At 43.4% G+C, this 27,742-nt stretch overlaps 1 long non-coding RNA gene across 2 annotated transcripts in view; it reads right to left on the minus strand.

The window, feature by feature from the left end:
• Nucleotides 1-22,675: 22,675 nt before the first annotated feature.
• The window catches only part of LOC132396312 (uncharacterized), a 67,993-nt gene continuing 62,926 nt past the window's right edge, over nucleotides 22,676-27,742 (minus strand). Inside the window, exons 7-8 of one of the 2 annotated variants that reach the window (XR_009512945.1) lie at nucleotides 25,822-25,923; nucleotides 22,676-23,193 (exon numbers count right to left, since the gene is read on the minus strand). This is a non-coding gene — a long non-coding RNA (uncharacterized LOC132396312). The remainder of the gene's footprint in view (nucleotides 23,194-25,821; nucleotides 25,924-27,742) is intronic. The other variant, XR_009512944.1, reaches the window with a different exon arrangement.

Consider the following 27,742-nt stretch of genomic DNA (forward strand, 5'->3'; position numbering starts at 1 on the left):
ACATATCCCAGACAAGCCCCCAAATGTGACTGTGATCAAAGTCACCAGAGAGGCATTGGAGTTATTATTACAGATGTCTTCATTCAGCACAAAAAACAGGCATCATTCTGGAGACATTCTTGGTAGAGGCTCAAAAACCCAAGGGTGCATCACCTTTTTTATACCCTTAAGAATAAAGGGAACAATAGGTGATTCAATACAATTTCAGTAGTTACAATGACAGTGTTTACTTCGATACTTAGGGTTGATCAATGATTCTTTTGACATACATAGTGGAAACATATTGTAATTGATAAGGCACCTCAGAAGATCCAAGCATCTTTAGGAGAAACTAATTAACACAAATATTCTAAAACATTTTGACAACAGAGAGCCAGACACCCAAAATTAATGTTGTCACGGCTCTCTCTGAGTACATACTGTAAACAGGGTAAGTACGCAAAGACTATTGATTGCCTATACCTGTGATCATGTTTGATATGCTAAGTGACAACATCTACCTAGTCTGAGAGCTTGCACTCAAGTCACGGCAGTGCAAAAAACTTAGCAAATAACAGTCCAGAAGAAGGGCCTTGACCCAAAACATAGGCTACACACTGACTTCGATAGATGCTGCCTAACCTGCAGAGTTTGTCCAGAATTTTGTGTGTGTTGCTCTGGATTTCCAACATCTGCAGACTGTCTTGTATTTGTTAATAACTTAGCCTGGTTTAATTCAATCCAATTAACACAACCCCATTGTCTTAATGTTTAGCTCTCGCACATGCAGCCTGTGCTTTTAACTTCAATTTACTGCTTGTAATTTACAGAAAAACTGAAGGCTAATTGCAAGCTTCCTGAACTTATTTACATTTACAATAAGAACTGAAGTCTGGTTCTTGTTTGAATTAATAGCTGCTACATTCACATAATACTCCCTAACGCTGCCATTGGAGCACATCCTGTGGTCAAGACTGAGGACTCACACCAAGATTCAAGATCACAGTTTATTTATTGCATATGCATACACTCATTGGCTACTTTGTTAGGTACGATTCTACATCTACTCGCTATTGCAAATGTCTAATTAGCCGATCATGTTGCAGCAACTCAATGCATAAAAGCATGCAGGCGTGGTCAAGGTACCGGTTGTTATTCATACCAAACATCAGAACAGAGACAAAATGTGACTTAAGGGACTTTGACTGTGGAATGATTGTTGCTGGCAGATGGGGTGGATTGCTTATCTCAAGACCTGTTGACCTCCTGGGATTTTCACACACATCGGTCTCTAGAGCAGGGTTTCTCAACCAGGGTCCTGCAAGTGGTGGCTATCGGTTCTTTGAGATCATGATTTAAAAAAATAAACATAGGTTTTTGAACTTCACGCGATCCGCGATGCTGGCACTTGCAGTGGTGGGCAGTCTCTCAGCACAGCAGGACCATGTTTATTTGATTGAGCTCATTCTTAGTGTTTGATGTGAGATAGGGGAGGCCGTTGATAATTAGTGAGCACTGTATTACATAGAGGGGAGGATGGTACTCTGATGAAGAGCGTGAAGTACATTTTCCAGGCATGAGGCGCATTTGCCGCAGATTTCAAATTTTTACATGTGTGAGCAAGCTTTTTCTTGTTTAACGAGCATCAAGAGCAAGGATAGAAACTGTCTCATTTCAGTTTCCCTGTGTGTTTATCTCAAGTTCGACCCAGAATTGAGTATGTTTGCAGCAATAAACAAGCACAGGTTTCACATGCTAGGCCTATATTTGAGCTTGATCATGTCACTTACTAAGAAAATGTTTTTTTCAAAGTCTTGTTTAAAATTATGTCTCGGGCTATATTTTTATTCATATTACTTTGGTTTATGATTTTTAGTGACGTTACTATTCAACATTGTCAATAAACTTTCATGTTGTAGATTGCATAATTTAAAATCAATTTACAAATTTTATTTAAATTAAATCTACCAAGCCTACCTTTAGAAAAATTGAATCCCATTTTGGCTACATCCAGTTATTTAACAGAAATAAATTAAGTTTGCTTAATGAGTTTTTAAAATTTATGAAAGGGAAAGAAGGAGATGAATTTCAAGAAAGGTAAGTTAAGGTTAAGGACCTGTTCTTTTCAAGAAAGGTTGGTTAAAATTTCATTCTCTTCTCAAAAGATCATTGGCAATTATTTTTGGATTATTATATTGACAACTTCAAGTCAAGTAAAGTCACTTTTCATTGTCATTTCGACCGTAACTGCTGGAACAGTACACAGTAAAAATGAGACAATGATTTTCAGGAGCATGGTAGTACATGAAACAATACAAAAACTACACTGAACCACATAAAACAACACAAAAAACTACACTAGACTACAGACCTACCCAGGACTGCATAAAGTGTACAAAACAGTGCAGGCATTACAATAAATAATAAACAAGACAATAGGCACAGTAGAGGGCAGTAAGTTGGTGTCAGTCTAGGCTCTGGGTATTGAGGAGTCTGATAGCCTGGGGAAAGAAACTGTTACATAGTCTGCTTGTGAGAGCCCGAATGCTACGGGGCCTTTTCCCAGACGGCAGGAGGGAGAAGAATTTGTATGAGGGGTGAGTAGGGTCCTTTATAATGCTGTTTCCTTTGCGGATGCAGCATGTAGTGTAAATGTCTGTAATGGCAGGAAGAGAGACCCCGATGATCTTCTCAGCTGACCTCATTATCTGCTGCAGGGTCTTGCGATCCGAGATGGTGCAATTTCCGAACCAGGAAGTGATGCAGCTGCTCAGGATACTCTTAATACAACCTCTGTAGAATGCGATGAGGATGAGGGGTGGGAGATGGACTTTTCTCAGCCTTCGCAGGAAGTAGAGATGCTGCTGTGTTTTCTTTGCTATGGAGCTGGTGTTGAGGGACCAGGTGATATTCCCACCAGGTGAACACCAAGAAATTTGGTGCTCTTAACAATCTCTACTGAGGAGCCATCGATGTTCAGTGGAGAGTAGTTGCTCTATGCCCTCCTGAAGTCAACAACCATCTCTTTTGTTTTGTTCACATTCAGAGACAGGTTGTTGGCTCACACAAACGTACTGTGAGCTGTGGATATAATAACTTTTTACAAGGGGGTTTCCTGAGACCTGAAAATTATTTCAATGGGTTTCTCCAGGCTCTAGGGTTTACAGAGAATGGTATGAAAAACAAAGAAATATCCAGTGAGTAGCAGTTCTGTAGGTGAAACTGCCTTGTTTATGAGAGCAATCGGAGGAGAATGGCCAGACTGGTTCACGCCGACAGGAAGGCAACAAATAACTATGTGTTGGAATAATGATGTGCAGAAGAGCATTCCTGGATACACAACACATCGAAACTGGAAGTGGATGGGCTACAGCAGCAGAAGACCACTCTGGTACCTACTAAAGTGATCACCAAGTACAGTGAAATGCACTGTGTGCATTAACAACCAACACAGCCAGCGATGGGAGCAGACCACATGTGTCTCCATACGTTCTGATGCAACATAGCATGTCCACAATGTTCAGCAAGACAACACAGAACACAACAAACAACAAAACAAAAAAAGCAAAGCAAGCTACTCTTGGCACATTTTGGAACACCACTCTCATCAAATACCTCAGAAGCAACTCTAAGGTGGAACGGAGGCAAATTCGCCAGAATCCTAAGAGGAAGAAAGAACCTTAAGACAGTAATATAAGTGCAAATAATTAGTATTAAATAGTATTTGCTGGAAATAATTAACCAATCAGGCTGGATTTGTGGTAAGGGAAACTATTAGCATTTCAAGTCACTGCCCTTTCATCAGTTCTTGATATAGTTGTTGGAAAAAATCTATCTGAAAATCATTTAACAAGTTTCAAACTTGAAACTGTTTGGCCACTAGCCTTCATTTGCTGCAATACATCCGTAGTTACAGATGTCCTAAATTTTAGACCATCTGTTTGGCTGCTCCCTGCCCTTTTCCTACTTTCCTTAGTATATCAGGCTACATTTGCCCAAAGGTTACCCGTTGCATTGATCAAAACTTCCAAACTATTCTCTCGTTTTTAACAAATCAGATTTAGGAAACTATCAACCATCCATGACCTAAGCAGCCAATGTTCTGAACATAAAAGGTGCCTTCAAACATGCTTCCACTGGTTTATAAAAGCTAATCTGCAATGTAAGCAGAATGCATTCAAAAGCTCCAAAGCCAAGACAAACACAACTACTGTTCTTATTATAGAGAATTATAGAGAAGCTTTCTATTGCTTGTCAGCAGTTAAGAGTGGAAGGTAATACATTTGGGACTTGCTCACATCATAGGGGATGCTGAATATTAATGCAATGCGCAGGCAACTTCTTAGAATCAGAAAAGAGGGCGCAGTCACCTGAGCCAAGAGACTGTAACTCAATCTTGGCATCTAAAAGCATCGGTCTTTTCTTGTGTTTGTTCTGATGTGAAACCTGACACCAGAACATCTCCTGGGAATTGACTTTGTGTTAAATGCATTGGCCAAACAGCAGTAGTAATTGCTAATCTGACATGATCTGAATAAAACATGAGTGAGCAGCAGATTGTATTTTCAATGGCCATGAGGAACTTTTGAGTTACTTTGGTCCTGTTTCTGGACATGGCATTCATGCAGTATTTCGATAATGTGGCATTATTTCAGCTTGCTTATCCTAGTGATGCAGGCACAAGCTCAGCTAGCTGTATTTGGATGTGATCTCTGAGACAGGCATGGAGGTAGTTAGAGCTTTAGAACCAGGGTGTATTTTTGCCATTGAGGTGTGACCATAGGTAGCAATTGTAATGATGTTAGTAAATCACAGACATGCATCTACATTTACACACAAACATAACATGTGACCTATCAAATGCAGGTTGGGTGATCGCATTGCAGAACAACTACATTCAGACACGAGGGTGATCCTGAGCTTACAGTTGCCTGCCATTTTTCTACTCCATCACCCTGACCTTTCTGACTTTGGACTAATTCATTTTCCCATCAAAGCCCAATAGTAGCTCAAAAAATAATGTCTCTTCTACTGACCAGGCATATTGCAGACCTCAACGCTCAGCGTTCAATTCAACTACAATATTTCAGAAAACCAGCCTTTCCAGTATAAAATCAGAACTATGCATTGTTTCCCCCCTTTCTCCATTATTTCCATTCATCTCCTATTCAAGGTTGTTACTTATGTGCTAACCCTCTCAACAAACATCAACACCATTTATATAATTTAATCAGTCTCCCTTGGTTTCTACCCTGTCTTAACAAAATTAATTCATTCTCTCAGCCCCTTCTATTTTCTTGTTTTCCTCTACAACGAAATACTCAGTGTGAGTACAGAAATGGACAGAATCCCAGGCACTGCCATTCAGCTGATTATTTATGTAACATCGGACTACCAACCTCCTGACCTCTGCTGTGCCTATTGTCTTGTTTATTATTTATTGTAATGCTTGCACTGTTCTGTGTACTTTATGCAGTCCTGGGTAGGTCTGTAGTCTAGTGTAGTTTTTTGTGTTGGTTTACGTAGTTCAGTGTAGTTCTTGTATTGTTCATGCAGCACCATGGTCCTGAAAAACGTTGTCTCATTTTTACTGTGTACTGTACCAGCAGTTATGGTCGAAATGACAATAAAAAGCAACTTGACATCCTGACTTGTCCAATCTAATCTGCTGAGTATTTCCAGGATTTTCTATTTCCTGTGCATGTCCAGCATCAATTGTTTGCATCACTGAGCCTCTAACATACAGTACTGCGCAAAAGTCTTAGGCACATTTAATTAAATTCTGTAAAGCAAAGATGCTTTCAAAATAATAAAATCAAAAATTTCTAAATATCCAAAAATAGTGTAAAGAGCATTAAACAGTAAAATGCAAAATCAAAGCAACATTTGGTATGAGCACCTTTTGCCTTTAAAACTGCATTGATTCTCTTAGGTACCCTAGCGTGTAGTTTTATAAGAAAATCAGCTGGTTCATCTTGGAGAACTTGCCACAGTTCTTGTGCAGACTTTGGAGTCTCACTTGCTTCTGTCTCTGCAGTTCTTCCCAGACAGCCTCGATGATGTTGAGATCAAGGCTTTGTGGAGGCCAGACCGTCTGAAGCCATATACCAAATCTAGGTTAGCTGAGACTTTTGCACAGTATTTAGACACCAGGACAGGCCCATCAGCCTGAAGTCTTGGCCAAAATAATTAAATTAGAAATCAAACACCCTGCTTCACTAATCTTTTCTGCGTACACAATGTCCATATCCTTCATTTCCCAGCACATTCATGTGCTGGCCTAGCAGCCTCTTGAATATCTGTATTATATTAGAAAATTGCCTCCACCACCACTCCAGGAAACCCAAACAAAGAGAGTGAAAATGTCAGGGAGGGGGAGTTAGGGGAAGTTAGACATGACAAAAGAAATATTTGTGATAGTTTAAGGCCTGTTATTCTTTACTATGTCCCTAGTTTAACTTTTGAATCATAGAGTTACACAGCTTAGAAACAGGCACTTTGGCGAATGTTGACCAGGGCACCTACATGAGCTAATCTTATTTGCCTGTATTTAGACTTTATCCTATAAACCAGAAGTATGAAGTGTTGTACTTTGCAAAGTCCAGCGCAAGAGAAAATACAGCAAACGGCATGACAATAAAGCATTGATTTACAGAGAGTGACTGGAATTTGCGGTTATGGCCCAAGTGCCGGGAGAGGCACTGATGCAGATTGACAGTTCACCGACATTAATGAGGACTCTGCAGAATCAAAGGAATAAACATTAAGCACTATGTTGTGCTTTGTAACTTCAAAACATTCTACTGATTTAAAGGGAGAGACCAGAGTCCAGGAATACAGGACCAACTTTGTGCTTACTTTAAGTGAGGTGTGCAAGTATCACGTGGTAGTGTGATGACGTATGCAATTTGTGTATTTATACATATAACCCATAATGAATTATTTAAATTAATAAGAATACTTAACCAATGAGTATGTATATAGTATTACTCAAATAATACGTAATTATTAAATACACTACCCTCTTCCCTGCTTACCTATAAACTCCAACTCAATGGAGTATGCATCTCAACTCAACACAGTATAACATATGCAACAGCTACTATACTGACATCCACAACATTGTAAATTTTAAATTGTTCCATTCAGGCCACAAGATATAATTGCTATAAAGCATTTCTCACTTGTGGGATAGCATCTTCCCTGTCAAGGGGGAAACTCTGTTTGGCAGATGAAGCTTATGGCTGAAAACAATCTCAAGTTTTGGAGTCTTTTCCATGGTTGTTCTAGGAGTTGATTTTGGGGCTGCAGGAAGTGGTTCTGACAGCTCTGGACACCTTACTTCTCGTTCCTTTTTCTTCTTCTAATTTGGGTGTCTTAACCTTGGGAAGGTGCATTTGTTCACTGGAGTATTCTCTTACTAATCCTTCTGTGATCTGATCTCTCCTCTTGGCTTCCTCATCCACAACATTATCTGATGAATCCTCTGTTTTCATATCTTCACTGACTTTCTTTTTGGCCTTCCATTCATCTAGCTGGGCTTTGGTCTTTTACAGACACCTTTTTGTGTCCCACTTGAAGTTTATGCATGTAGAGTAGATTCTAGATCTTTATACTCATAGAAGCAAAATGCTTGCAACTTTCATGAAGCTTCTTGAACTCTCTTCCAGATTAAAAACAAGCCACATTTCACAAATAACTGCCTGAGAAATCTATCAGAAGCTTTCTCAGCTATGTTGCCTAAAGAAACTGTTGCAGTTGGCTCACTTCCACGATTCCTCTGAGCAGCGTGGACCAATATGCTTTACAACCAGAGGCGAAGAGGTTGGCACCAACCCCTGTTTGAGAAGCTGAGAAGATCGTCGGGGTCTCTCTTCCCACCATCACGGACATTTACACTACACACAGCATCCGCAAAGGAAACAGCATTTTGAAGGACCCCATGCACCCCTCATACAATCTCTTCTCCCTCCTGCCGTCTGGGAAAAGGCTCCGAAGCATTTGGGCTCTCACGACCAGACTATATAACAGTTTCTTCCCCCAAGCTATCAGACTCCTCAGTACCCAGAGCCTGGACTGACACCTTGCCCTATTGTCCTGTTTATTATTTATTGTAAAGCCTGCACTGTTTTTGTGCACTTTATGCAGTCTTGTGTAGGTCTGTAGTCTAGTGTAGCTTTCTCTGTGTTGTTTTTTTTCACATAGTTCAGTCTAGTTTTTGTACTGTGTCATGTAACACCATGGTCCTGAAAAATGTCATCTCATATTTACTATGTACTGTACCAGCAGTTATGGTTGAAATGACAATAAAAGTCACTTGACTTGACTTGACTTGCTGTCTGTTGGGGAGTAGTTCATGATGTACAGAACTGAGACAGTTATGGCATTGTTTAGTACCCCCCTTAATCTACTTTCAGTTGGCTTTATTGCAGGGGCTGTGGTATGCAAATGGTGAATGGATCTCCAATCAATTTATTGTTTTCCAGACAATCACACCCCCACAATGCAGGTCCTCCATTTTTTTTACCACATGTAAGCTCAGTGTGGCTTGTTGGTTGACTCAATCTGTTCAGATGTTGCTTTCTGTTTAGATGTTGCCATTTTGTTCATGTTCACTTCATTCCTGATTTACCAAACTGACAATGTTTAGGTGATCTCTTCAATTCAGCAACATTTACTGAAATGAACACCCCTTCTTTTTGTTTCCGCTTACGAAACCCAAAGTGTTCTGCAATCAGCAACGGCTTTGTTTCTAAGTGTTTCTGCATTACTTTGACAATAGCAGCAAAGTTCATTTCTGCTGGTTTGGTCGGAGCAGTCAAACTTCGAAGCAAACTGTATTCCTTTAAACCCAATGAACTCATCAAAATTGGTACTCAGTTCTCATTAGCTATTTCATTTGCTTCAAAATATTATTGAACTAGCTCAGTATACATACTTCAGTTATCTTTTGTGTAATCAAGCATGTCAATTTTTCCAATGTAGCCAGCCATTTCTGCTTTTATATGATTATTATCACCTCATACTGACTCTTTATGAACCAACCCATATCATGACTTTTTTCAAAAACTTGATCATGCCTTCCCTGAACTCAACAGTCTCTGCACATTTGGTGTACTGTTTGCAGTTCTAGTTGTCACCTTACCGGAAAACGTGGAGCACTTGGAGAGGCTGCAGAAGTTGTTCATCAGAATTTTGCCTGGATTAGAGACAATGCCCACCTCCCTGCCCTCAACATCCTCTTGGTCAAGTAAATTTGTGACAAACTGACTAACTAATGTCAGAATCAGAATCAGGTTTGCTATCACTGACACATTTCATGAAATCAGTTGTTTTGTGGCAGCAGTACAGCACAATTCACAAAATATACTATAAATTACAGAATAAATATCTATAGAAATTAGTGCAAGGAGAGGGCAAAAATAATAGGGTGCTGTTCACAGGTTGTCCATTCATCTGATGGCTGAGGGAGAGAAGCATTGAGTGTGTGTCTTCAGACTTTGTACCTCCTCCCTAATGGTGGTAATAAGAAGAGGGCATGTCCTGGGTGGTGGAAGTTCTTAAGGATGGAATTTGTTTTTTTTTAGGTATCACCTTCTAAAAATGTCCTGAAAGGTGGAGAGGCCAGTGCCTGTGATGAGGCTGGCTGAGTTCTGTCATGGGCGCCTTCATGAATTCTATCATAAGTGAATGTACTAGGCTCATAACTACCACATCACATCTGGGCCAACTAGGCCACATCTCTGGTGAAAGGTAAGTTCAAACCCATTTGAAGGGAGAGGGGGTGTGTTGTCATGAAAGGCTGCTGCCTATCTGTACCTTCCAAAGGTGACCACAGTGTGACATTGGGAACAACATACTAACATCCTTTCCTAACTGTGACAAGGAGGAAATAAAGTGGAGCAGAACTGGGGAACAGCTGTACTCGAGAAGAAGCAGTCCAAGCAGAAATCAAAGGTAAACACACAAAGCCTATAACTAAAACAAATTAAAGATTTTTTTTCAGTATTTTATACAGCGCACAGGGACCTAAGGGAAGGGTGAGGGCTTTAGGTCAGGGAATAAAATCCTTTAAGTGCTCTAAAGTTGAATGAGCAACTTAAATTTGTACCTGAAATATGCAGTTGTGTTACAGGTGCAAAATATAACAGTGGTGGAAACCTTTTATTAAAACAGAAAGTTCTGGAAATACTCAGCATTTCAGGCAGCACCTGTGGGGAAAGAGGCAGAGTGAATGTTTCTGGAGGAAGATCATCAGCTTGAAACCCTAATTGTTTTTGCCTCATAGTTGCTACCTGATTTGATATTTCCCCATTTCTTGCTTTCCAGTATTTTTCGATTCGTGTCGTTGCTTCGCAGCTCTATGCTGATTTTCTGGTGTTGTGATAGAGCAGCAGGGAGAGAGCTGAAGGCTATAGTGTAAGTAAAGCTCTAAATTCCACAGAAAAATATATTGTCTCAGCACTCCATGTCTTCATTTTTTTAAATCCTGTTTAGATTAAACTGATCCAGATGAGTAGAATCTCAGCTTTTACATTCAGTGCAGCATTGATCTAATTTATGTGGTGTCATCTGATTACCGGCACACTTGCAACTTTTCCTTAGGGCAGAGACTGACTGGAGAATTAAATGGAACATTTATTCTGTTGTGCTGGACTCTCAATAATTATTCAATTGTCTTCAAAAGGTCAATATCATTCCAGGAATTTCCAAAATTATAATACCATGTCTGTTTCCAATAGCAATACACATTTTTGGCAGTATACATAGTGCCTCAGGTCAGGTGCACACAGACGAATGAGTCAAATCCAGGCAATTAAGTTCTGCTTTTTTGGGTTATTTTTAGGAAAATATATGTTTCAGCTCTTTATGATGGTGTCATGAGTTAAATAAAGAGGATTTTAACAGGGAATATCATGAAATTAAGTGACAGTTATGAAAATTATTGAGTCAATGAAACCATTATCATGAGTGAAGCCAAAGCATTTAGTTGTGTATTTTATCTTATATATCCATATAAGGAAATGTTGAATTGTGAAATTTATAATAGGCTAAATTCAGCTTGCTGAGATGGGGAGTGGGGTGCAACTTCTGTCTTGATGAACTAAGATGACCTCCACAGGTATTTTATGCTTTCATAAGATAATGATTTCAAATTGGTTTTAATTGAATGAATTAAATCCTGAAATTCTTTCTATTCCCATCAGGCTTTCACTGCAACATGTTACATGGCCTGGAAACAGTGAGAGGCCCAGTCAAACCAGGTCTTTGCATCTTAGCCAATTTACTCATTGCTGCAAAGCAACAAATTCAAAGTTAATTTATTATTAAAGTAAATATACTATATGCAACCTTGATATTCATCTCCTTACAGGCAGGCACAAAACAAGGAAACCCAATAGAACCCGTTGAAACAAAAGATGACTGTTGAACCTCCAATGTGCAGGCAGAACAAACAAGCAAATCGTGCAAACAATACAAAGTAAGCAAACAGCATTCAGAACTGAAGCTCGATGAAAGTGAGTCGGCAGCCGAGTCAGAAGTCTGTTAGTTGCAGGCCACATCCTCACTTCAGCGTAGAGACAAGTAAATCTTCCGGAGCAGCAAGCCGAATTCAGTGCAGAGGTGAGTAAACCTCCCAGGAAGTGATCTAAGCTGCCCATCTCTTGCCCCCAGCCCTGACACCTGACCTTTTCAATCTAGCCTTGCGTTTAAATCATCCAAACGTCGGAGCGTTCCTTGTTCTCGGGCGCGAGCCTCGCTACCTTGATTTGGCCCGTACCAACCTTTGCAATTCAGTTTGGTGCTTAAGTCAATCAAACCTCGAATCTTTCCCGACTCTTCGGCTTGGGCCATCATATGTCAACTATAATAAACCTTTTCTGATTCTGCTTCGCACAGGATAATATTTCCATCTGAATATGTAAGGCAAGTCTATCTGAGACTCTATGTATCGTTAACTCCCGTCATAGCCAGTGATTTGGTGGCGGCTGAGAACCAGAAATCTTTGTGTGAGACCCTGGCTGCCTGGTCCCTAGAGATGAAAATTCATTAAAACAAATTTAGCAGACGGCTGAAGATTTGGGCAATCCACTATGGATTAGGATCAACCCAATATCACGACACATTGTTATGGAGGAGGACACCTGGTGCAATTTCTGTCCCTGGCTTAGTACAGGTACTCTGGTAATTGAGATCAGAATCTCCAGTGGAGAATCACATTAGGCACATGTGAAAATATTCGGGTTGTTACTTTTAGAATTTCCAGTCCTGAGCATCACTCCAATTAAACAGGGTCCTTTGCTTTATCCTGCAGAGAGGATTATTTAACATTTGACAAACTGACAGTCAGTTGATTCCATGATCTCATGTAACTATAATGCAACCTAATTCTCCAGATTCTGACTGAGTTAGTTCAAATGGAACCCTGGAAAAAGAGGACAGGAACATTATCCTGAAATATACTTACCGGTGGTACGGAAAGTATAAGATGTAATATTTAGAGCATGTCCCTGAATTACAGCCCCATAAAATATTGTAAACATAGGAAATTTAAAATTAAATAATCAACGAAACTAGAAACACTTAACAGATTAGGCAGCATCAGTAGAATGAGTTGGCACCTTGGTTCAGAACAGAATCCACTGTTTCAGAGCTATTAACCTAATGCTAACCCTGATGAGAGGCCACTCTGCAGATATTCTGACCTCTGAGTATTTCCTAATTATTTTGATAACCAAAAGGAATGATGGTGACCCCTCCAGTGTGGCTAATCTTCATTCTACACCAGCAACATGATGACATGGAAGTTGTGATTCGAACTTTTGGATCTAGAATACAACCATTCTCATTGCAGAATGACATTGAACATGGCTGTGTCTTTGATCCAACTCTCTTCACCATCCTTCTTTCTACCCTACTGCATCTCACCCCAGCAACCTTTGCACAGGAGTTCAACTGATTTGCAGGGAGAATTGGAAGCATTTGAAATTCCAATGCCTCCAGGTCACTCTAAACTCAACCACCAAGCCACAGTAGCTGACCAATTCTGCATATGTGTACACTTCTCAGTCATAGATAAAAATCAGCACTGACTCATCCAATGAAACATGACTAAAACTAACCATCCGGTACCAACCTTCCACAACATAACACACTGGAAAGCTTGAATGCACTATTGAGAACATCCTGACTGGCTGCATCACCGCCTGGTACGGAATCTGCACCGACCTTGATCACTGGGCACTGCAGAGAGTGGTACGGACAGCCCAGCGCATCTGTAAATGTGAACTTCCCTCCACTGAGGACATTTATAGCAGCAGGTGCAGAAAGAAGGCCTGGAAGATCAATGACCCCAGTCATCCCAAAGAAAAACTGTTTCAGCTGCTTCTGTAGGGGAAAACGCTACTGCAGTGTTAAAGCCAGGACCATGGAACAGCTTCTTTCTACAAGCCATTAGACTTTTAAGCTCACATGTCAGTGCATAGCAATGGAGTCATAATGCAAAGATTTTTACTCCTTCACCTTGTGGGATGGATGTAAGATTTGAAATAAATTCTAAAATTCTACAAGGGGTGACAGATAAGTTTGTGGCCTAAGGTAGAAGGAGTCAATTTTAGAAAACCTAGCTCATTTATTTTTCAACATAGTCCCCTCCTACATTTACACACTTAGTCCAGCGGTCGTGGAGCATACGGATCTTGGACCTCCAGAAAGTGTCCTCAGATGGGTGATTGATAAGTTTGTGGCCTAAGGTAAACGGAGATGAGTTATACAGCTCTCGTTACATATACATGCAGTTCAAATCTTTGAATAATTATGTAGGAAGTTTGAAGTTAATAACTCATCAGAGGTGATTGATAAGTTTGTGGCCTAAGGTAGAAGGAGATGAGTTATTAACTTCAAACTTCAATCACCCCTCATAAATTGAAATAAATTCGGATCACATTCCATAACTCAGCAGCTTCCTGTGAGCAAAGGGAGATGTGAATAACAAAATTCACCATGCTCAGTGTACCATCACAACCTTTGAGCATCTGTGGGAAACATCCTAAGGTCCAAACCTCAGATGGAAATTCAACTTCCATTGTCTCTGTGCAGCAGTGCTCCTTGCTTCAAAGGCATGGACTACCCACAGCAGGTGACACAAGGTATCAAGGACACCTTGCTCATCACTCTCATGCAAAATCAGAATCATTTTCCAGGCCAACATCTCCAGCGTTGAGATGCGAATTAGCTGAAACCAGCTCCGGTGGGTGAGCCAGGTCACTTCCAGACAGGAACACGGAACAGGAACTCTTCCTTGAACTTACCAGGACGGACAACATGCTCCGAGGACTGCATCTCTTTGAAAAGTGTGACATCCTCACCGAAACATGGCTCTCTCTGGTCCATGAGCAAGCAAAATGGTAAAAGGAATGCTTGGTGAGCCTCTTCACTCAGAACACACATCAGAAGTGGTTACTCTCCCGCCCCCATTTGTTCCTCCAAGCATCCCCTGCCGCAGCTGCGAGGGAGGCTGAGGATACCACACTGACTTCATCAGCCACCTCAAAACCCAAAAACTGGAGATGGGGCACATCACATTTGCTTCTGATGGCTGATTTGGAGTGGAGGTGGGGTTAAGATGGCACTAAACGGTGACCCCTTTGCTTGCATCTTCAGAAACAGCTCTACTTCCATCTTTAATTTCTTCATTTTTCCCTTTCTTTTGAAGACCCTGACCTGGAGTCACATGTACACTTCAGTTCTTTGCGGGAATGGGACCTGTTCTCGGGCTTTCCTGACCGGCTGTTGTTCAGCATGAAAGATGGCCTAGTGTTTGGAAGCCTAAGATCTCGGGGCTCTGGAGACGGGCGGATCGAGGGTCAGTGTCACGGCAGGAGATTCGTGTATCATCAGGGAGGCCGGAAAATCTTTTGCTGTGGGCCCGAAGACCCGAGATCATTGCAACCTTCAGGCACAGAGCTTGTAAAAACCAACAAAACGGACTTTTTAACATCTTAAACCAGCAGCCTCCTGCTCATTGTGAAAATGGGGGACACCTCCCCCTCTCTCTTATTAGGGAGAGAGAGAACCTGTGGTTTGTCGAATGCCGGATGAAATGTGATCGTCTTTGGCGTAACTGCAAGGCTTGTGTCTTTGCTATCGCTTAGCTCATGCTTGTGCTTAGTAGCGGGTGTGTTTTTTTTTGCTGGGGGGTGGGAGGGGAGTATCATTGCTCACTGCCACTCACACATGGGAGGGGGGAGCTGGGGGGCTTTGGGGTTCTCATGTTTAACTGTCGTTCATTCTTTGGGGCACTTCTTTGTTTTCGTGAATGTTTGTGAAGAAAAAGCATTTCAGGATGTATATTGTATACATTTCTCTGACATTAAATTGAACCTTTGAACCTCAAGAAGCAAAGATTTCCTTCATTTTTCTGCAGTAATATACTGCGAAAGCCTTTACAAGTTATACCAATTACACCCATAAGGAAATATTACTTATAGTGAATCCACTAAAACATATAAATCTTTTGCTGACAGATTAATGGATAAATGAACAATTTGGTGTTCCACTGAAACTGAAAGCACGTTTATATCATTTGCAATATTTGTCTAATACAGTAACCACCAATGACACATTGTCAGTATGAAAGAGGAGAGCCCTACACTACCAACAGCATTCAGATTGTGATGACAGCCGCAATCAATAGTAGAATAAAAAGCAGGATTCCTTATCGCTGGCTCTCCAACTGGCCCAATACTGATCAGTAAACTTTTCCAAGGATACCACAAAAGATTGGGATGGCGGCTGTCAGCTTCAGTGAAATTCTCTTTCCCTTCATCTAGCTAGTGGGCCAAGGGTGTGTGTGTGTGTGTGTGTGTGTGGTGAACTATGTGCCTGTCGGGACACGCCCCTGCTGACTGCTCCTGTGGCTCCTCCCACAGGCCCCTGTATAAAGGAGACCTGCGGCCTGACGCTCGGCCTCAGTCTCCAGGACCTTGTATGATAGACACTCACTCCTGGTTCCTTCTTCCAGTCAATAAAAGCCGATATCTCGCCTACGTCTCAGTGTGAGTTATTGATGGTGCATCAATTTTATTGACTGGAAGTTTTAAAACATGGAACCCGTTTTGCGTCCGGACCGGTTGGATTTGGACCCTCAAGACCCTGACGCAGCTCTCGCTTTTGAACACTGGCTTGCATGCTTCCAATCGTACTTGGCGGAGCTTCGTGCGACTGAACCCGCCGTTATGCACAGAATCCTACTCTCGAGGGTCTCCTCCAAAGTTTACTCCTTTATCCGGGACCTGCCGACCTACAATGGGGCACTGGACGCCCTCAAACGACAGTACCTGCGGCCGGTGAACACCGTCTACGCAAGACATCGCTTAGCTACCCGGCAACAGCGGCCTGGCGAATCGTGCGCTGAGTTTCTCCGAGCACTACAGACGCTCGTCCGAGCTTGCGACTGCAAGACGCTCACGGCAGAACAGCATGCGGAGCTGCTGGTGCGAGACGCCTTTGTGACGGGACTGAGGTCAGTGTACATGCGCCAGCGGCTGCTGGAGAACTCGGATCTTACCTTAAGCTCGGCGATAGAGAAGGCCAACGCTCTAGAAGCTGCGCGGCATACCGCCGACGCTGTCCAGTCGCGCGATTCCCCGCCGGTTTCGTGGACGCCTCAGACCCCGCCACCGCCGGCTCCCGGGAGCGAATTCGCCAACGCCGCCGCCAGTCGCCATTCCACGAGCTCCCCGACCCAGACCACGGCTGTGGCCCGTAAGCAACTCGTGCTTTGTTATTTCTGTGGCCAAAAGAAACATCCTCGACAACGCTGTCCAGCGCGAGAAGCGACCTGCTCCAGCTGCGGAAAGCGGGGCCACTTCGCCAAGGTCTGTAAGTCTCAACCTCGAGCGGAGTGCAGCGCTGCGGGTGAAACGTGGGGGCCGCCATCTTGCATGCCGGGATGTGGGCGGCCATCTTTGTCGACGTCAGCACGCCCCGCCCCCGATCCTCGGATGCTGGCCGGGTACCCCGACGGCGATCCAACTCTGGCCACTGTGACTCTCGACCAAAGCGCCCCACACCAGCTTGCAAGGTCCATGATGGACATCCAGGTGCAGGGGCATTGGACTGGATGCCTGTTTGACACGGGCAGCACTGGGAGTTTTATTCACCCGGACACAGTGCAACGCTGCGGACTTGCTACGCGGCCGGTCAGTCGGAGGTTCCATTTGGCCTCTGGGTCGCAGTCCGCAGACATCCGGGCGGGTTGTGTAGCGACTTTGGTGGTGCAAGGCACAGTATATCGGGACTTTGAACTGCTGGTCATGCCTAATCTGTGTGCACCTGTGCTATTGGGGCTGGACTTCCAGAGCCATCTCGAAAGTGTGACTATGGTATACGACGGGCCCCTCCCACCACTCACTGTCAAGAATCCTCAGTTTTGTGGGACTTCTTCACATACCCCGCTACTGACCACACACACACACGGACACACACATCCCATCCAGAACCAGGCCAACAGCTGCGCTACCGACACTTGCAGCCTCTCCACTCTCAAGATCCCTCCCCCACCGCTGTTCGCCAACCTGACCCCCGACTGTAAACCTGTGGCAACCAAAAGCAGGAGGTACAGCGCGGGGGACCGGGCCTTCATTCGGTCGGAGGTGCAGCGGCTGCTCAGGGAGGGGATCATTGAGCCGAGCACAAGCCCTTGGAGGGCCCAGGTGGTTGTTGTTCGGACTGGGCAGAAAAATAGGATGGTGGTGGACTATAGTCAAACCATCAATAGGTTTACGCAGCTTGACGCATACCCCCTACCCCGCATCGCGGATATGGTCAACCAGATTGCTCAGTATAAGGTGTACTCGACAATAGATCTGAAATCCGCTTATCACCAGCTCCCCATCTGCCCAGAGGACCGCCCCTACACCGCCTTCGAGGCGGGCGGCCGGCTCTATCACTTCCTGCGCGTCCCTTTCGGTGTCACGAATGGTGTCTCTGTCTTCCAGAGGGAAATGGACCGGATGGTGGACCAGTACCAACTGCAGGCCACATTTCCCTATCTGGATAACATCACCATCTGTGGTCATGACAGGCCAGATCACGACGCCAACCTCCAACGGTTTCTCCAAGTGGCCGCAGCTCTGAACCTTACTTATAACAGGGACAAGTGTGTTTTTGGTACCACCCGCCTTGCTATACTTGGGTATGTCGTGGAAAACGGGGTTATTGGGCCTGATCCCGAACGTATGCGCCCCCTGTTAGAGCTCCCTCTTCCCACCACTCTCAAGGCCCTCAGACGGTGCCTGGGGTTTTTTTCCTATTACGCCCAATGGGTCCCCCATTACGCAGACAAGGCTCGCCCCCTGGTCAAGTCTACCTCGTTTCCCCTCTCTGCTGAGGCCTGCGCGGCCTTCAACTGCATTAAAGCGGACATTGCCAAAGCTACGATGCATGCAGTGGACGAGACCGCTCCCTTCCAAGTGGAGTGTGATGCCTCCGATTTCGCTCTGGCTGCTACCCTTAATCAGGAAGGCAGACCAGTAGCATTCTTTTCTCGCACCCTCCAAGGCTCTGAAATTCGGCACTCCGCGGTGGAGAAAGAAGCCCAGGCCATAGTGGAGGCTGTTAGGCACTGGAGGCACTATCTTGCTGGCAAAAGATTCACTGTGCTGACCGACCAGCGCTCGGTTGCGTTCCTGTTCAGCAACCAACAGCGGGGCAAGATCAAAAATGATAAGATTTTGCGGTGGAGGATAGAACTCTCCACCTACACCTATGATATCCTGTACCGGCCTGGCAGACTCAATGAGCCCCCTGATGCCCTATCCCGGGGAACATGTGCTAGCACACAGCTCGACCAGCTGTACGCCCTTCATGCACAACTTTGCCATCCGGGGGTCACCCGATTTTACCATTTTGTGAAAGCTCGGAACCTGCCGTACTCCCTGGAGGACATCAGGACGATGACCAGGGACTGCCAAATTTGTGCCGAGTGCAAACCGCACTTCTACTGTCCTGACACGGCACAACTTGTCAAGGCCACCCGCCCTTTTGAACGCCTGAGTGTTGACTTTAAGGGCCCCCTTCCCTCCACTGACCGCAATGTCTATTTTCTCAGTGTTATTGACGAGTTCTCACGGTTCCCCTTTGCCATCCCCTGCCCCGACACCACTGCCACGTCCGTCATAAAAGCCCTGCGCCAGCTCTTCACTCTGTTCGGGTATCCCTGCTATATCCACAGTGATAGAGGGTCCTCCTTTATGAGTGAGGAGCTGCGCCAGTACTTGCTAGCTAGGGGCATTGCTACCAGTCGGACCACGAGTTATAATCCCCGGGGTAATGGCCAGGTAGAGCGGGAGAATGCCACAGTGTGGAAGGCCACACTTTTAGCCCTTAAGTCCAAAGGGTTGCCGGTCTCTCGATGGCAGGAGGTCCTCCCTGAGGCACTGCACTCTATCCGCTCTCTGTTATGTACGTCCACCAATGCCACCCCTCACGAACGCCTATTCTCTTTTCCCAGGAAGTCTGTCACTGGGACCACCCTACCAGTTTGGCTGACGTCCCCGGGGCCAGTGCTGCTCCGGAAACATGTGAGGAGCAATAAATACTCCCCGCTGGTGGAGAGGGTTCACCTTCTCCATGCGAACCCCCAGTATGCTTACGTGGTCTTACCTGATGGGCGGGAGGATACGGTCTCCATCCGCGACCTGGCACCCGCAGGTGCAGCAGACCACTACCCTGAAGGCTCTCCGGTAACTGTGAACCCTGCACCAGAGGTGACACCGTACGCACCAGGCCCTACACAGACTCCTCACGACACTTGTATACCGGGCGTTTCGTACGCGTTTATACCAGGCGCCTCGCACATGCATGAGGGATCACCGGCGCCTAGTGGGCAAGAACACGCGCAACCCCCGTCCCCTGTGCAATCGCCAATGTTGCCGGCACCTATGGGGTCACAGCCGGTGCTACGTAGATCGCAGCGACAGATTCGACCGCCTGATCGGCTTGACTTGTAAGAACCTTCGCTACATGAGGACTTTTTCAAACGAAGGGGGGGTGAATGTGGTGAACTATGTGCCTGTCGGGACACGCCCCTGCTGACTGCTCCTGTGGCTCCTCCCACAGGCCCCTGTATAAAGGAGACCTGCGGCCTGACGCTCGGCCTCAGTCTCCAGGACCTTGTATGATAGACACTCACTCCTGGTTCCTTCTTCCAGTCAATAAAAGCCGATATCTCGCCTACGTCTCAGTGTGAGTTATTGATGGTGCATCAGTGTGTGTGTGTGTGTGTGTGTGTGTGTGTGTGTGTGTGTGTGTGTGTGTGTGTGTGTGTGTGTGTGTGTGTGTTTGTTTGTAACCAGCACAAGTGAGCTAAGTTCACAGGTGGTAATTTTCCATGATTCAAATTAAACCAATGTCAGTATAAAAGCAGCTGTTACCATGATTTAGCTCTGCCCAATGAATGGGGTGTAGGATAAAATAAACTGGCTCTTCACCAGTTACACTAAAATGTCTGCGGAAGTAGTTATTATTCCAAGCTGGTGCCAGTGCTCTGATACCTTGCACTTAAACAATTCACAAGCCAAACTACGTTTCCATCTCCTGTCTGATCCAACTAATCAGCTTTATTTTGTTTTCAATCTCACTCATTTTATTTGCACGTTGTTTTCTGATAACTACTGTTGAATTTAGCTGGTTTTGTATTTACTGAAGGAATAAGTCTGCTGGTTTATATCAAAACAGAACAGAGTGCACATGGCATTTCCTTTCTGCAAGGTGAAATGAGGCAGGCCCATAAGGAAACATAGTAAACAGTATCAATAGCTGGACTTGTGCAACCTCAGATGCTTTAAAGGGATCCAAGAATGCTTTCATCTGCAGAGGGTGTCGTCTAAAGTTCCTGTCACCGGGAATCCAAACAAAAATGAGGGAAAGGATCGGAGCTGTGGGAAAGGTAAAGCTCATTAGAGGCAATTGTGGTGCAAAAGGTGACAACAGCAACTAACATAAACAGGCTGAAATTCACACTGACGTGTCATCCCCCTAGTGTCTGATTAGTTAGGATGTAGGAGGTGACTGCAAAGAAATATAAGGGCAGGGAAACATGGTCACTCGTTCCCAGGACTTTAAAACTGTGAAATTTGAACTCTTTCCTCTCATCATACAGTCTATAATCTTCTAAAACCAAATCTGCTCATCACCTATTACTGCTAATTGGTTTACTTCTTTCTCTCTTCAATTATTTTCAGTCTTGAAGCTTTCCCACATTAAAATCCTTAGCTTTTCAACTTCATTTCACAATGTGAGCAAAACAGAGCCCATATCTACAGAGACAATTCTTTGACTAGTTGTATTTTCAAGTTAGTTATTGAGGCTTGTTTTAAAAGTAGTTTTATGTTTCGACAGGAGAGCTGAAAGAAGCAATGTGTAGAATTTTCTACTACAATTATATTGAGAGTTCCATCAGTACTGGTACTAAGATCAAAACCCAGTTCCATCAGAAAAGCTAATATGTAATCCCAATCACCTGTAAGAAGTTTGTACACTCTCCTTATGACTGTGTAGGATTCCTCTGGGTGCTCTGGTTTCCTCCCACATTCCCATGACATACCAGTCAGTAGGTTAATTGGTCACATGGGTGTAATAGGGTGGCACAGACTTATTAGGATGGAAGGGCCTGTTACCTTACTGTATCTCTAAATAAAAAAATTAAAACTAAAAATAAAGTCAAGCCTTATTATAACTCAGCCATAGATGGTCCAAAGCCCGGCTGCTAAAGGAGGGGTGGGCATGGGGCTCGCGACCCCATCCTGTAAAAACTCAGTACTATAGGAATTCAACAGCAGCTCCAAAGCCCTCATCCCTGGGAGAGGAAGAATCTTGGCAAAGAAGACTTGTGAAGTCACGTGGTGAAAGCGAAAGCTACAAGGGCAATTAGCTTTGTGAATGCCGAGGACTGAGGGCTCCGGTGAGCTATGGTTGGCGGCCTATCTCCCAGCAGGGAAGGTGGGCTGACAAAGAAGAATACCTTAATACAGAAAACAGATAAAAGATAATCCTTACGTCATTGTGTTTTCAGGTATAGGTTGCCAGAATCAGAATCAGAATCAGGTTTATTCTCTCAGGCACATGACGAGAAATTTGTTTTACCTTTGGAGTTTGGAATATTGGCTCCTAATGTGGAGACAGAGGGGTAAATTGAGCAGAGAGATGATGAATGAACGTCACCAGATTAACCCCATGTAGTGTTGATAAAAATAGGAAATTCCTCTCCCACGGACTTGCTTCCAATTTGATTAAGTGATATCAGAGCAAAATAAAGAATGTTGTAATATGGCAGGACATAGGTCCACATTTGCCATTTACTATACGAAAGCTATTTGATGGCATCTCATAGGATGAATCCAGGATTAGTCAATAAGCCATTGTTTGACATCATTTGAATGCAGCATCATTATCACAACAGTGAATCAGAAATAGGCTTAGCATCGCTGGCATATCTTATGAAATTTGTTGTTATGCAGCAGCAGCACATTGCAATGCATAATAATAAAAACTGTAATTTTATATTTATATAAGTGGCATGCAAAAGTTTGGGCACCCCGGTCAAAATTTCCGTTACTATGAATAGCTAAGTGAGTAAAAGATTACCTGATTTCCAAAAGGCATGAAGTTAAAGACGACACATTCCTTTAATATTTTAAGCAAGATTACTTTTTTATTTCCATCTTTTACAGTTTCCAAGTAATGAAAAAGGAAAAGGGCCCAAAGCAAAAGTTTGGGCACCCTGCATGGTCAGTACTTAGTTACACCCCCTTTGGCAAGTATCACAGCTTGTAAACACTTTCTGTAGCCAGCTGAGAGTCTTTCAATTCTTGTTTGGGAGATTTTCACCCATTCTTCCTTGCAAAAGGCTTCTAGTTCTGTGAGATTCTTGGGTCATCTTGCATACACTGCTCTTTTGAGGTCTATCCACAGATTTTTGATGATGTTTAGGTCAGGGGACTGTGAGAGCCATGGCAGAACCCTCATCTTGCGCCTCTTGAGATAGTCCATTGTGGATTTTGAGGTGTGTTTAGGTTCATTATCCTGTTGTAGAAGCCATCCTCTTTTCATCTTCACACACAGAATGCTGGTAGAATGCAGCAGGCCAGGCAGCATCTATAGAAATAAGCATCGTCGACGTTTTGGGCTGAGATCCTTCATCAGGACTAACTGAAAGATAAGATAGTAAGAGATTTGAAAGTAAGAGGGGAAGGGGGAAATCCGAAATGATAGAAGACAGGAGGGGGAGGGGTGGAGCTGAGAGCTGGAAAGGTGATTGGCAAAAGGGATACAGAGCTGGAGAAGGGAAAGGATCATGGGACGGGAGGCCTCAGGAGAAAGAAAGGGGGAGGGGAGCACCAGAGGGAGATGAAGAACAGGCGAAGAGTGATTGTGAGAGGGGCACAGAGAGAAAAAAAGGAGAGGGGAATAAATAAATAAGGGATGGGGTAAGAAGGGAAGGAGGGGTATTAATGGAAGTTATAGAATCAATGTTCATGTCATCAGGTTGGAGGTTACCCAGATGGAGTCTAAGGTGTTGTTCCTCCAACCTGAGTGTGGCTTCATCTTGACAGTAGAGGAGGCCATGGATAGACATATCAGAATGGGAAAGGGACATATCAGAATGGTGAAATGTTATTCACCAGAGACTGCACGTTTGCTAATGTGATTTTCACTCATCTTACATATGCTTCTGGTAAAGAGACTTGTGTTTCTCAGTTCCACCCTGAACGCTCCCTCTGGATTCCAAAAGCTGGAGTAAGTCACAACTCGACAGCGACATTATCATTTTTCAGGCAAACATCCTTAAGCTGTCATTGGAGAGAGTCCAGAGGAAGTTCATGAGGATAATTCTGGGAATTAAGAGGTTAACATATAAGGAGCATTTGGCAGTTTTGGGCCTGTACTCACTGGAGTTTGGAAAACTGTGGGGGGGATCTCATTGAAACCTGCTGAATGTTGAAAGGACTAGATAGGGTGGATGTGGAGAGGATGTTTCCTCTGGTAGAGGTATCCAGAACTAGAGGGCATGACCTCAAAATTGAGGGGCGACCCTTTAGAACATAGGTAAGGAGGAACTTTTTTAGTCAGAGAGTAGTGAATCTGTGGAATGCTCTGCCACAGACTGCGGTGGAGGCCAGGTCCATGTGTATATTTAAGCTGGAAGCTGATAGTTTCCTGATCAGTCAGGACGTCAAACGGTATGGCAAGAAGGCCATATGGGGTTGAGTGGGTTCTGGGATTAGCCATGATGGAACGGCGGTGCATGGCACTGTGATTTTTGGGTTTAGGATTTATACATTTAGCAATTGACTTTGGCTGCCCATCTTCACTTCTGAAAATGTATTATGTATTTAATTTGGAGTGCAGCTCTGAACAATGGGCTCCTAAAAGCTATGAATCCCAGTCCACACATGCTGATTAAAATTCATTTGGATGTCTGTGGTGTGGATGAGAATCAGGAAGTTTGAAGGTTGTATGTAGTTTCAAAGAAAACATTGTAAATATGGAGTTGCCCTTTGATGTTTGACACATAAGATATCAAGCCCCATGTTGGGCTAGTGGACCTGTCCACCAAAAGTGTTTCAATATGATGCCTGTTGTACCTTGTTTTATCGAGTTAAGAAGCTGCTTTGTATCTACCAATAATTTTCTCCAGCAATTTGATTCACACAAGAACAGAGCAGTTTTGATGGGCTGAATGGCCAAATTCTTCTCCCATGTCTATGGTCTTATGGACTATAGGTCAGGCAAGCTGTCAACAAAGGCAGTGGTGTGAGTGTGAAAGAGTGAGTACAAGAGTGAAAGTGAGAGTGTGAAAGAGTGACTGAGTGAGTGTGAGAATGTGAGTGTGTTTGTTTTTGGGTGGGGCTGGTTGTTGGTGGGATCAAGAATTGTGCCAGAACAGAAATTCAATTACAAAAATAGGGCAATTCTTTTTAGAGAATGGAAGTGATAGAAATGGCAATGGAAGAGATCATTAAAAAGGAAATGTACAGGAAAGAATTATACCTGAGGTAAAACTGAATTTCTGCCTCAGGTTTTAAAAATAGAGCTTTGGAGTTACGAATCACTCCAATAAATCTTGTTTCTCTGAATTGACAACACCCATTTATGATATTTGGCTTTAGAACAATATTAGACTTCTGATGTTCAGCTATTGAACATGCCTAGGCAAAGTGATTCTGAGATCAAGATGTACTCTGTTTATGCTATACAGGGAGCAAAAACTGAAAAGACTTGATTCGTTGCCACTATTCAAAGGCAGGTACTCAGAACAACGGTTTTTAGCAAAGGAACAAAAACTTGCAGAGTACTTGAGCCTCCTACTTGGAAAATCCTGCCCGCTTGTCAACATAATCATATCAACTAATAATTTTGAGAAATAAAAAGTAGCGGCAGGTTTTAAAATAAAAACGTGACTTCAATATTGAACATTAAAATTAGACATGTTTACAGGGGAATGACTAAAGTCAAGTCTCTAGGTGTAATCTGAACACATAGATCACAGACCTAAATTAAACATGCAATTTTAACTTCATAGCCTCTCAAAACAAAGGTTAAGGAAAACCTTGGAGGCTGCTTGTTGCGCTATGATCATATTATCCCTAGTGTGTGGTCTGCACCAGAGATGTTTTCGAAAATCTGGTGGAAGGAAGACTGGGGGAGAGACCTGGCAAAGTCTGTAAGAAGAAAATCTTCTGCTATCAATATTCAAAAAAGAGCCAAAGCTATCTTGCAAATGAGACGGACAGAGGCACATTTAAAATAGTCCACTCAGCACAATGAGAATCTTACTTATTCTTCTACATGCCCGATTTCCACTCCAGTGATTGCTCTGTGTGAAATGTGTTCTGAAGTGGACTGAAACCCTGACCACACAGTGAAGTTAGCTCTACCCTGTAGAGAAGTCAAAAAGTTGGCAGTCAGAAAATCCAAAACACAGAGTGAAGCACAGAAAATGAATATAACTTTGTTCAAAGATCACTTTTCACATACAAAATGTTAACTCAGAAAAATCACTGTCCAAGTATTTTTAGTTTTGTTTCTAGGATGTATGATTCCATCCACCCTTGTTATAAACACAACTGGAAAAAAATTACTATAGCATATAATTATGTTGTAATTCATGAATACAGATGAGATCGGTTGAAAACAACTCTGCAAGAAGGCTGAGCTGATATCTCACAGAATAAACACAAGCAATTCCACAGATGCTGGAAATCCAAAGTAACACACACGAAAGGCCGGAGGAACACAGCAATCTATGGAGAGGAATAAACAGTCAACATTTTGGGCCAAGGCCTTTCATCAAGTCATGATGAAGTGTCTCGGCCCAAAACGTTGACTGTTCGTTCCTCTCCATAGATGCTACCTGAGTTGCTGAGTTCCTTCAGCATTTTGTGTGTGTTGCTCTCACAGAACAACGTATCCATTGTCATTAATGAATCAGGTTTAAGAATGACTGGACATTTCACTGCATCCATTTCATACAGGTAAGTGGGGTGGGGTGGGGTTTGCAGGTATAACCAAAGGGCTGATTTTTCTCCCTCGGTATCTCACAATTAAGCAACCATTATGTCCTCAACTGTGCCAAAGGTAGCCTGCCGCCAGCTATAACAGGTTATACCTCAGTTACTTTTAGAATTTGAATTTTGATTTATTGTCATTGAGAAACCACAACTGCAATGCAATTAAAAAATGAAACAACGTTCCTCCAGAACGATATCACAAAAGCACACGACAAATCAGACTACACCAGAAAATCCACATAACGTTTGGCAATCCCCAAATCCAGAGTCCGGAGAGGCTGCTGCATATTAATATCGCACTACCATCTCAGTGAGTGCCCTGGAAAGGAGCTCCAAATCCACCAGACAAAACAAGACTACCCAGACACACCAAGTCAGGAGACCAACTCTACCACACAACAAACCAAAAACTAAAGTTATATGACCTACACAAAACCACATAGTTACAACAGTGCAAACAATAGCATAATTGATAAAAAACCAGATCAAGGGCACAGTAAAAATAGTCTAAAGATGTTAAAATCTATAAGTTCAAAAGAAACCATCACACAGTTTACACAAGTCCTCAGGGTACTGATAGACTCATCATCCCAAGCAGGTGGCAGAAGGGAATACCCCTGCTATGGACTTCTACGGCACCGTCGGACTCAGCCTCACAGATGCAGCACACAATGAAAGCTCCGCAAAACCCAGCCTCACAGACGCAGCACACAATGAAAGCTCCGCCAAACTCAGCCTCACAGACGCAGCACACGGTGAAAGGGCCCCGACCATTATTCCACCTCTGTCTTCTGAGAATATATTTGTAGAGATCTTTTGAGCTCAGGATATGTCTCATTCCATGTGTGATGATTTAGTATAGTAATGGAAAAGATGTAAAAACTCCTGAAAAGGCCAATTCATGACGTCAAAAGGGGATGAGAAAGGGGTTGTGTTGAGTGGCTGGGTGTGAAATATTTTACCAATGTGAATGCGGGATTTTCTTTCCAAATGATTGGGAACCATGATCTGGGTGTGACAGCAATGAAAGAAACAAAAAGCGTAATCTGCTATTTTAAAAGAAAAGCATTGCAGATACAGGAAATTTAAAATGAAGTGCTAAAATATTTCTCCATCTGAAAATGTTGGCCCGAATGACTTTTTAACTAGTTTTCAGGATCACTGGCAAAGCCAGCATTTATTAATTC

The sequence above is a fragment of the Hypanus sabinus genome, chromosome 7 (genome assembly GCF_030144855.1).
Source record: "Hypanus sabinus isolate sHypSab1 chromosome 7, sHypSab1.hap1, whole genome shotgun sequence".
Classification (NCBI taxonomy): Eukaryota; Metazoa; Chordata; class Chondrichthyes; order Myliobatiformes; family Dasyatidae; genus Hypanus; species Hypanus sabinus.